The following is a 12,952-nucleotide window of genomic DNA, read 5'->3' on the forward strand; positions in this document are numbered from 1 at the left end:
GAGAGAAAGAGAAATGATCATTATTTTCCTCATCTTCATCTTCATCATCTTCTTTTTTTTCAGCCTCCGAATCTGAGATAACCATTGAAATGAACCTTGTCCGTTGATAATCTTGTTTACCTGTTGTCCATCAACACTCATCATCCCTCTAAAGGTAAACTAAAATTGACGCCCTAATTTAGTTAATTGTTCATTAGTTAATTTGTTTCTTTCCTTTATCATCATCATCATCTTAACACTCTTTTGTTATTCTTATTGAAACTTATTCAGTTTCTACTATTAAATTAGCTGCAACTATTCAATACTATTAGAAATCAGTAAATTTAGCTCAGCGTTTATTTGTATTTTCATGTGAATCTTGATTTAGTTTAAAATTTTTTTCTTTATTCCTTAATTTTAATCATCTTAACAGTTAGTATTTAATTTAGTTTCTAACTTTGTTGTTGTTGTTGTTGTTGTTGTACTTAATCATAATGATGAAACTTATTTCCAGGTCATTGATAAATTAGTTTAACAATTGATTGTAAAAGTCAAGGGTGAGATAAATTTACAATTAAACTTGTTAATTAAACTTTTTTTTTCTTGTCAATAGTTGAGTAATCAAAGTTTATCTTAACGATTATTAAAACAGATCAATCAGAAAGGTTTAAATCATTTACTAAATCATATTGATTTATCGGTAAATTGAGACTAGTTAATTGTCACAAATTAGTTACCATGTAATTGTGAGTATTTACCTTGAAGTTTTTTTTTCACCGTAATAATTGTAAACCATTTAGTTTATTTGTACTCACAAATGATTGAGACCTAAAGGTAAACGCATTTACCTTTTACCTTTTGTACCCAATGAGATAAATTTACAAGGAAAAATCTCAGGTAAAAGGTATGTGACCTCTTGACCCTCAAGCAAAATGGTTAATGATAACGGCTTTTTAAGTCTCTCTCTCTCTCTCTCTCTCTCTCTCTCTCTTACAATGTGAGCAGTAATAATCAATTATATCGTCACTAAATTTAAGGATGAGGATAAACTAGTATCAAGGTGAACTCAAGTAAAAAAGCCTAACCAAAACCTTAACCTAACCCATAATTTTTTTAACCTTTTCCCTCGTATACAAAATAATTTAGACCTTGCGAAATAGCCTGAGGTCACAAATTATGAAACTCAGTACAATGGCATTTGTTGCTTTGTATCATCATCAGTGTCTAAAATTTACATGAGAGCTATCAAACATAATTAGGATTGGTCAACATAACCAAAAACTATATTCAATTGTTTTCAACTAATTATCAGGAAAATTATCATTAGCAATAAATATAACTCATTTTCTTGTTAATTTACCTGTAATTTTTTTTTCTGTTCATTTCCATGTAAAAAAACTGACAATAATTAGTAATTTAATTTCAATTGAACTCTTTTTTTGCAAATGTAATAAATAAACAGGTTTCCTTGTTTACCTGGTTTACCTTGCGTTCATATTGTTATTTTTTTTAAACATCAAATAATTCCTGTTAATGATGATAATTATAATGATGATTTCTGATGATAATGATAAAATAATAATAATAAACTCAATAAATACTATGATCACACATTATGACGCTATTGTAATAGTTGAGATGGAGAAAAAAAATTCAATGGTTTAATAGTTTTCTACTTGAAATAACTACGACTTATTTTCAAAATTCTGGTCTTCATCCTCTTCCCCATCTTCCTCACTCTTTCTCTCTCTCTCTCTCTCTCTCTCTCTCTCTCTCTCTCTCTCTGCTGTTTTTCTCTTTCTTTCTTTCTTTGTGTTTCACTTTCTTTTGAAACCCCTTACCCATAATTTGGGTTTAGCCCAATACAGATTAAGGTAAAACTTGTTAGCCGAAGAAAAAAGTTTTCTTGCTACGAACATATGGTGTCGCCATCTCTTATTATTCGTTTAAAGCTCACGTTCTTCATTTTTATTTTCAATCTTTTCGATGTTTAACTTTTACAATCAGTTTGAATTAGTTTAATAATTTAAAAAAATTGAATTTCTACTATGAATTTTACGACTAATACAATTAGGAATATATTTTATCATATGGTTATGATATTTTTGTCCTCTTGAAATCATTCGAGAAGCTTATTCAGCCACTTCGAATACTCGATGAGCGTTTGATGGTTGACACTTTTTTACGAAAACTTTGAGCTGGTTAAATAGAATCTCTATTAGGTTCAGAAATGGTGAGTATACTGGTTGGAAGATAAGTTCATGGGAATTTATTTCTAGTTAAATATTTTCAAATTTCCATGTTATTGACTGATTTGAATTCGTTTCGTTTCTCTGAACTGAATGACCAGAAAAAAAGCTTTTGAAAGTTCGGACATGAAAAAGACACTCACATAACTGTTTAGACTCTGTGAGGTTCTCAAAATATTCCTGATAAAACAGAGAACTTTGAACGAACGAAGAACCAGATCAACGAAGCTCCAAGAGAATTATTATTTTCTTTCTGTATCCGAAATTAGCGCAATACGAACTGTAAGTGACGATATCGTTAGTGCCGCTACTGTCGCTGACTCGGTGAGGGTTTTGTTTTGAACATAAAACTTTAGATGGCTCCAGTTGCGTTAATTGTAACAATTAGTTCAACAGATAATTGGGCTTGTGATGATTGTGATTTTTTGAGCGTTAATTAGATAATCTGGTTGATTGAATTGTTATTGAACATTTCGTTTGTTCGCTTGATTGTTTGGTTAATCATTGTCTTGATTAATCATGAGAGTTGTGGTTAACCTAATTGTCAATGACAAGTAAACCACGAATTAAATCAATTAAAATAAATATAAATGATGAATAACAATTGACGAGTATTAATTTTATAAGTTAATCAAGATGAATCTCGGTCACAAACAATATTATCATTAATTTAATTTATTAATTGTTTCTTAGTTTCTAATCATTTGTCAATCACCAGTTAACTGTTAGTCTTAATTGTGTGTTTAAGCTTAATCAATAATCAATATGATTTACAATCAATTTTCTGATTTGAAACAATCAACCAATAAATTGATTAGCCTGTAATTCAAGATGATTATAATTACTGATACATTGATTGTTATCTTGATGAAATGATGAAAAATTGATTTAATTGTAAACAACAACAATTTAAACTTCCTATTAAAACTTAGAAAACGTTAATTGTTACAATGTAAGCCCGGAAAAATTGTCTAAATTGTCAGTTTGGATAAAAGGTAAAAATTTAATTGATTGACAATAAAAGTTAACAATATGAATTATGATCAACAAAATTTTCACCAAATTGATTAACAATTGATTTTTAATCACGGAAAATATTGTCAATTGATTAGTCAAACAAAATCCAACTTAATTCATCAAATTTTTCCCATACCAACAAAGTAAACAACAATTTAAACTAATTTACAATTTGCCAGGTAACAAATGAAGAAAACATGATTAAGCCAATTAAATAATTCAACCATTATTACAATCAACTAATCATCAGAGTTCCCTTTAATTAATTTAGAATAACAATTAACTTGCTCGCAAAAGATATCGAAAAGTTCATAACTCGTTAACTATCGTAAGGTCATTTTCTAATATCGAAAGATTCAAGAGAACTCAAGATGAAAAATTCGAATTTAATTCGATAAAAAGAACAAATTTTCCACCATTTACCTTTTATATTACCTTTCACCTTTGCCCTTATCTATTTCCATTGTGAGAGGAATGAACCCTCGCGGAAACGGAAGCGGAATCCATAATTTACCTGCAACGAAAATTATGGTTATATTAGTTTCCATTTATAACAATTACTTTGTTCAGCGGAAGAGCTCAGGTAATACAGATGAAGAAAGGAAGATAAAAAAAGGATAAAAAAGGTAATAATAAGAAGATGATGATGATGATGATAATCATCATGATGAGAGGGTGAGAAGAAGATAGAAACAAAATCATCCAGGTAATAAAAAAGTAAATAAATTATTTATCAATGAAGTCACTTTACCGTAACCGTTACTCGGGAAGGAAAAAAGATTCAAGATGAAATTCACTTAACTTTATCTTCACTCTTACTCTTTCATCATCCTCATCATCAGCTTCTCATCAATATCATTTCAATTTCCCTGAATCTTATTCACTGTCTTTAACCAATCAACCGATAAACTCATCTGAACATTTTTTACAAAAATTCAGTTTCCATTATCATGATTATCCCGAAGAGATTATGATCCCTTTACTTAAGATTAGCGAAAATCTTTCATCGTTAACAATTGAAAATCATCAACTTATACCAGTTAATTGTCCAATTTTGATTCTAATTTACTGATAATTGGAAATTGATTAGATAAAAATATCAATTATCCAATAGTTAATCAACGATAATTGTTTTCAATTCAATTGTTTGTGTTAACTGAAAGTTCAACATGATACAGAAATTGTTAGCCTGTGGCTTGACGATTAGATAATCAATTTAAATGAATACATATCTAACATATTATATGATTAACTTATCAACAATTTAATCATCATAAATTGTTGTTGTTAACTGTTACAATCAAAAAAGCAAATCAAAATCGTGATCATTGTAAATCAGTTGCATAGCAAAATCCGAGCAACAATCAAAATGATTAAACACTTTCACCAATAAGATTATTATTATTATTTTTTTTCTGATTACAAATCAAATTTAAATTCAAATCACAATTTAAATCAATACGCTAACTAGTTTTCATTATCATGATTGAAATTGGTTATCAAATAAAAAAAAAGGTAAACACAGAAGCAGAAAAAAAATATATTGAAACCAATCCAATAACCATGAAATTCAGGATATCCTGATGATGATGAACTTTAATCATAAAGCTCAATAACAATCAGGATGATACGAAATTGTAACAATCAAAAAGGGATGAAACAATTAACCTTTCATCAAATTTGTGTCCATCATCCTGATCCTCATCTTCATCCTCATCACCATCATCAGCATCATTTTCATGGTCTACAAATATACAAAAGTCATTGAGAGCGCGAAAAAAAAGTTCTGAACTAATCTGTATATTCAATTGAGTAAATTGTCATGAAAATTGATTGTCTAACCAAATTGTATTATTATATTTTTCAGTTCTGATAATCAACCTTTCAACCCAAGACGATGATGATTGTTTCCTGTTTCAACAATTAACTTTCAATTCAGAAATTAACGTTTAACCATCATCGTGATTAACAATTCAATGATATAAATATACTACAAGATTATCAGTAAACCATGTTAATCAAATCAGATGAATTCAATTGAATGGTTATAAGAATCAATTCAATTGTTGGCTTATTGTTTTTCTGGTTGAGTAAATTGAATGGGAACAACAACAAAACAAAAAGGTTCACTAATAATAACAAAGCTTATGGATCAAAGTTAATTCAGTTAATTTCAATTGTTCATCGTTAATTGTAACCATAATAATTTTCACAATCATGTTAATCATTTGTTTATTTTTATTAGTTAATTTCCTTTCTATTATCTTGTTCATTTTCAAATCCTGAATCAAGTTAATCCAGTTCAAGATAACTTTTAATCATCACCATGGATATTGAATTGGAAATTATTTCCTCTGGGATCATGTTAATCTTATCTTCATCTTCATCTTCATCTTAATCATAATTATTTAAATTATATTATTGCGTGTTACCTGGTTGATTGTTTTCTTAATCATTATTATTAAAAGTAATCATTAGATTGAGTGATTTATTCAATTGAACTTGAAACTGAATCAGATCATGATGATGGTGTAGGATAATTGACATTGTTACTGATTAGATGATTAGTTTAATCGTGATATTGAATAAATAAAAGGGATGAAAATCTTAATTGTATCTCCTTATAATCTTACAATCAAATTAATTGAACAACAATCAATATTATGGCTCATCTTTTATATATTATAACAATTAAAACAACAAATCTATTGTTTATTCATAACAAGAAACGATCAACAAATCAATCTTAATCATCTCTTCATAATTTCACAATCAAAATAAAACCAGCAAAATGCAAATCAAACCAAAAACCAGAGACTTTAATTGTTAATCTAATCAACCATCTCCAAGCTAAATCAACTTCTTAATTGTAAACGAAATCAACAAAAAAAAATCAATCCATCTATTGCTCAATTGATGAAAGTTTCATCATCAGTTGGATAATCAATACAATGATTAAAACATAGTTAACTGATGATAATAATTAAGATGGGGACAGTTAATCATTTAGGATTAAAGTTAATCGTTTTGGGTCAACAATTTGTTAGTTTAACTGTACAATCTCAAGTATTGGATTGTTGATTTTTTGTGGAAAATTTTTTTTCCAATTTGATTTTTTTGTTGTCAATTCGAAGGAAAAAAAGAAACTTTTAGTTCTTGATTGTTCATTGACATCACATTGTCATCTGTTAACTTACCTGTCGCTTTGTTGTCTTTTAACACTCTACCTGTTAATCATCATAATAATAATCTTAATCCACTCTGTTCACCATCATCCCACTATCTTGAGCGAGATTCAGATTCCCATGACTTTATGAAGAGCCGAAAAAAAAAGTTCAGCTTTTTGATATTTGGGAAATTTTCAGATTCTTTGCCTTCAGAAATTTAAACAATTTAGTTAATTGTTATGATTGTGAAACGTATACACAATAATATATATGTGAATTCTCATCATGATTTAAAGAAGCAATTGAAACAAAATCCATGGAAAGGGATTAGTTGGGGTTACAGGATTGAAGATTATCTTAAAGAGATTGAATTTTGGTAAATCTTTTTCGTTTCATCTTCTTATTTACCTCATTCAGAATTGTTTCAATTTCTCAGATTAAATTGTTTGATTATCTTTTTTTTTTCCTGATTTTCTTAATCATTGATAAGGTTTCAATCAACATTTCCAACCAATAGATAGAAAATATTAACAATGATAACTCATTAATCCCTAATATCTTTTACTTGTAACATTAATCCTCTTAATCTCATTTCTAATCATCCACTTTATCCCTTTACTTTTAGCCCCATTAACTCATTGGTTATGGTTTATCACGAATCAATTATCATCATCCCAATCATAATCAACGAGTTAATCAGGTTAATCGTTAATTATGTGATCTTGTTAATTTAAAACACCTCAATACGATTCACTGTTGTTACTGTTGATTATTTGAAACCAAATTAAAGTTCAATATTAATCAACTGATGATTAGATTAAGAGATAATCTTGAGAAACTGAATCAACTTTTATAATTGTGATTAAGCCTCCAGGGTGATGATTAAAAATTGAACTAAATTAGATTGGATTGAATTGGAAAAACAGTTAATTGGTTTACTCTTAATTGAATCAAATTGTTCAATAATCTATATATCATTTTAACCGCTAGTGAAATTAAAACTAATTCAGTTAATTGTGGACTCTAAATTGTAATAATTAAAGATAGAGAGAGACAATTTTTACTTCTTAATTGAAGGTTTGATTTTCAACTGATTTAGATAAATTAGATTATCATCTTGACAATTAGATTCGATATGAAGCAATTAAAAACGTTTAACTACAATTTAACATTCATTGATTGTCGTTAACTACTTTTAATTGTTTGGCTAGTTGTTTTATTATTATTATTTAATCATCGGAAGAAACAATTTGTTTCAATAGTTAATTACAATCTAATCAACTAATCAAGGGCAAGATTTTTAAGAATTAGGTTATTTTTGATTTCTGGTTAATGGATCATCAAAATTTAATTGTTTGTATAAACTGAAATTAATTGTCACTCACAATTAACAATAAAATGACAGCATTTTAATAGTTTACTGATTGTTATTAATAAGTTAATTGTTGTCATTGACTAGCTAATCAAAGTGATCATCAAACTAATTGACATGATAAGGTTAATGTGTCAAGGTTAAGGGTCATCGTCATTGGGGTTGATTAACTTTTCAAATTAGCAACAATCAAATCCTAAACCTTTAATCAGTTAATCAGTTAATCAACCAGCACCAAGTTAATTTAATTTACAAACCTTAACCTTGATTGAAATTAACATCATCAGTGAATAGCAAAGCAAAAATGATACAAACATTACAATTAACTAATCAATTCAATGTTAATAGTAATCAATAATTGATTGGCATAAGAAATTGATTTCAATTAACAATAACAACTAATGATAAATAATTTACTAAATTGTTACAATACAAAAACATTAGTTTCACTTGAGATTTAATAATAATATATAAATCAAACTATTGCATAATTAAATGGCTACAATTAAATTTAATTGTAATTCCAACATGATATTAATAATACCGAGAATCTCAAGTTGAAAACAATATAAGTTATTCAGTTAATTGTGATACAAATTAAAACCTAATGTTGAGTTAATTATATTATTATTTAATGTGTCTGTTAATGAGATTTTAACATTAACACCGTTAAAAGAAAACAATTTAAAAAGTTAATTGTAACAATTTGTAAAATATATTAAGGGTAACGAGATGGTCCAACAATCTTGTATTTGCTAATCATTTAACTAATTGTCCATTTAGATTATCATTTACAATACCTAAATTGTTGCTGGTTAAATTTAATGATCTATTTGTCAACATTTTTATAAACTTTAAACTGTTGTTGATGTTGTTTAATTACCTTTCTTAATTGTTATTACCTGTTGATTGTTACCGGTTATCAATAGTAAACAAATAAAACAATTGGTAACTTATTGTTTTAACTTTTTTTTTGTATTGTTTTAGTGATTCCAATTCATTCATGGTAAATGAATGAATTTCAGACAAAACTAATTTCCAATCTTCCCCAATTTCATGATGAATATTTTTTCGCGGGTTAATCGGTGCATTGACTGGAATCACACCTTGATGATGAGGATGACAAGAGAGAGAGAGAGAGAGAGAGAGAGAGTCATCGGTTTGATAATTTTCGAAATTTTTTTCTGGTTCCTTTCTGTTAATCTTTTCTAAAATTATATCAAAACTTTTCTCTTCCTTGTAGCTAATTTATATCTCTCAATTTCCCATGAATTTTCAGCTGAACGATTAGTTATTTCAATGCTTTTATCATCATACTGATGAAAATAATAATAGGTGAGAAGAGAGAGAGAGAGTGAGTGAGAGAGAGATGAAGAAAAACAAAAACAAAAAGTTCTAAGACTCAAACCAATAATCTCAGTTTCATCTCATGAATTTGAACCGATCGGTGTTGAAATAAAGTAACAGTTTATTTTTGTCACTTTAATTTAGATTCATTGAGATTATGTGATGACTTAAATTCAGTATCATCATTAAAATAAGTAGATAATAAACTTGATAACAAATGATAACATTGAATGTCAAAGTGACCATGATGAGGATGATTGTATATTAGACGATCATCGGATCATTAACAATATAACGGTAAAAAAAACTGTAGGTCAACAGTTAGCAAAAAAAAACACACACACTCATACATATAAACCTTTGCCCTATCATTTTAAATGTATATAATCTTTATCTTCATCACCTTCATCTTCATCTTTATTTTAATCTTTATCTCAACCTTGATCATTTTTACAGGTAAGATGATGATGATTTGATAGATTGACAGAGATTTAAGATGACAGTTATAATAAAAATCAGATTAAGATGAAAAATCCAGGTCAATCTGATGAGATATCAATAGTATTAATTTACAGGTAAGTTTTTTTGTCTGTTTATCAAAATCTTCATCAAAATTACCGTTATAATCAAGGCTTAATTTATCAATAAGAAAAGTCCAATCATATATATATAAGTTAATAGTCAATGTCTATTATTAATGGAAATCAAAAACTTGATTGTTGTGATTAATTATCGTTAAAATGAAAAACAAAAATCTCATTTAAATCACTGGATTGATTAACTTAATTATCACGACGATTAGTCGACTTGCAAATTAGTTTAATTTATTTGATGGAATCCCAATTGATCATAACAATCATTAGATTGTGAAAATTTAAAGCACATCATAATGAGTATCAATGTTTAATTGTTAACAATTAGCGTAACAATTTTTTTTGTCTTACCCTTTCACTAAATTGCTTTACAATCAACAAACAATTAACCAAAAAAAAAAATATAATAATAAAGGATTGAAACTTATTAATAACAATGTAACTGAATTATAATTGTTACTATTTTGATTGTTTGTCATGATTAAGCAGATTAATATTTTGTTAATTGTAAAAGAAAACAAAAAATGAATTTACAATTAGTATCTTAACAATTAATTTCACTTTGATTGTTGAAAAATGATAATTGATGTTAATAGTTTTTTAGATGTAAACTTTTACTCTTTTAAATTAATGTGAATTAATGAATTAGATTTATATCCATTTTCCTTAATACTTACCTGGATTTCATTTTCTATCATCTTCATCATCCTCATCATCTTAATCCCTCCTGTTACCTTGATTTTCATCATCTTTTAATCACCAACAATCAACGAGAAAGAGGTAAGTAGTTCGTATCAAGCCGGTTTATCAAATCATCTCTATCTGTATATATAAATAATATGAATGAATGACATTCAGTTATAAGGCAAAAAAAAAGAGATGAGGATGGAGATGAAGATGAAGATGATGCATCAAAAATTATCATCTTATTTTTAGATTGAATCAATAATAATAATTTAAGGTTCATTTGTAACATTTTGTGTTCAATTTTACTTTTTTTTTCACTTTGAGATTTTGAGGTTACCTTGAATTGATCGAGAACTTTTTTCTTCTTATATTAATTTCTGTTTGTTGAGCTTCTGGATGAGGATCAGCATCATCATCATCAGAATATATTGACGATATGATGTAAATTGAATTTTATTAAAACAAAGAAGATGAAAAAGAAGACGGATAAATGATGATAAATGATGAAAAGATGATGATGGAGAAGATTAAAAGATTTGCTTTTCTAATCGATTCCAATTTACTTTGGGTTGGGATCATCTCCATCTCTCTCTCTCTCTCTCTCGATATAATCATAGGAATCTCAACAAGATAAATATACTTTAGAAACAGAAATTATCTTCTTCATCTTCATCTTCCGCTCATCACTATCATCATCATCATTATCTTATCTTGTCTTTCTTGTTCTTTAATCTTCCCTTTCTTTTTTGGTTCGTTTCTTTGGCGCGCGAATTTTTTATTCTTCATCTTCTTTTTTTATTCTAGGTAATAGTTTCCATCATCACCAAACCTTCATCTTCATCTTCATCTTTCCTCTTTCTTTTTCACTTTCTTCTCATCTTCTTGTCTTTCAAATTCATCATCATAATCATAATAATCATCATTTACCTTTACATTCTTGTACATTTTCTTCATCATCATCATCATCTTCATCTTCTTCGAGGCTTCTTAGAGCCTCCAACGACTCCTCAGGCTACCAAAGTGATTTTTTTTCTCTCTGATACAGAAAGAAAAGTAAAAACCACCATCACAACTACGAACCACCGGCACACCAGGTAAACTGGTTTTTCTCCCTCTTTCCCACCTTCATCTTCATCTCCATCTTCATCATCATCATCATATCTCTCTTTCTCTCTCATCAATGGCCTTGTTACTACTTTTACCATTGAAAAAAAGAGGAGGTCATCATGTTAAGTGTTTCTTGTGTCTCTCATATAATTAGAAATTCAAAATTTACCTTTGAGAAACTTTGACTGGACACAACTTTTTGTTTCTACCTGTTGGTCAACTTGTTTCATATCTTTAAGTGTTTTGTATGTATTTTGTTGAGTAACTTGTTTTTTTTTTCATCATTATCGTCAACAATTAACTAATTACTGCGTTGTTGTTGTTGTTATTGTCACGATGTTATTTAAAGTAACTCTGATACGCTTGGATTAAGGATTAGATATTGTCGCAATTTATTTTAATCATTAACATTATGATTATCTTTGATTATGAATTGTTTATAAACCTAACAACCAAGTTAATTGTTGACTTTAAAAATCAAATTCTCGATAATGTCATTGATTAATCAAGTTAATTGTTGAAAAACAGGAAAAGATAAATTATCTTGACAATAAACTATTTCTTTTTATTAATAATATTCAATAATTTCATTGGTAGTCAAGGATAATTTGATTTACTTGACAATCAATTTAAATCAGTGTTTCTTACATTGGGTTTTTAATTGTTAAATAGCGATGACAATTAGCAAACTATGAGAATCAAATCAATCAAAATGAGATACAATTTAATTTGTTAATCAATAACCAATTGAGTAAATGAAGTTAATAAACTTATTTTGTAACCTTAATTGTTACAATTAAGTAAGCGAATGGATTAGTTTAAGTTGATTTGTGTTAATTGTTTGTTGATTTTCAGTAAGTTGATCAACAATTTATTATATAACCTTGATAATCAATTTCTGTTCATAACAATGGTTTTAAATATCTTACAATTTAATTCTTGACTTTTTGATTGTTAAACAGTTAACAATAGTTACCTGAACTAAATTAAAAACTTTTTTCTTACGCGATTTGATTTGATCAACAATTAAAGTGAAATTAACAATCAAATCTCCTAAACACAAGTTAATACAAAATTTAATTGTGTTAAATTTGCTGTTAATTGAACAAATAAATAATCAGTAATCAGGTAATTTAATAAATCATGTTTTCCAATAAATTGGACAATTTAAATTCGTGAGAATGGAAAAAGTTTCAATCTAATTTATAATCAGATCAGAAATCATGTTGAAATAATTAACAACAGGGAGAGAGGAAGTTAATCAAACTTTTATTTACAAATAGTTTGGAGAAGGTAAAATCAACAACAATCAAGGTTAATATCGGTTAGGGTAATAATTAATTTTAATTGTGATCATTTTAATTGTTTACATGATATTGAATATGTATCAATGGTTAAGAAATTGATTACACTTTGAATGATGAAGATAAATGA

Source organism: Panonychus citri, unplaced genomic scaffold (genome assembly GCF_014898815.1).
Source record: "Panonychus citri isolate SS breed McGregor unplaced genomic scaffold, ASM1489881v1 Contig00141, whole genome shotgun sequence".
NCBI lineage: Eukaryota > Metazoa > Arthropoda > Arachnida > Trombidiformes > Tetranychidae > Panonychus > Panonychus citri.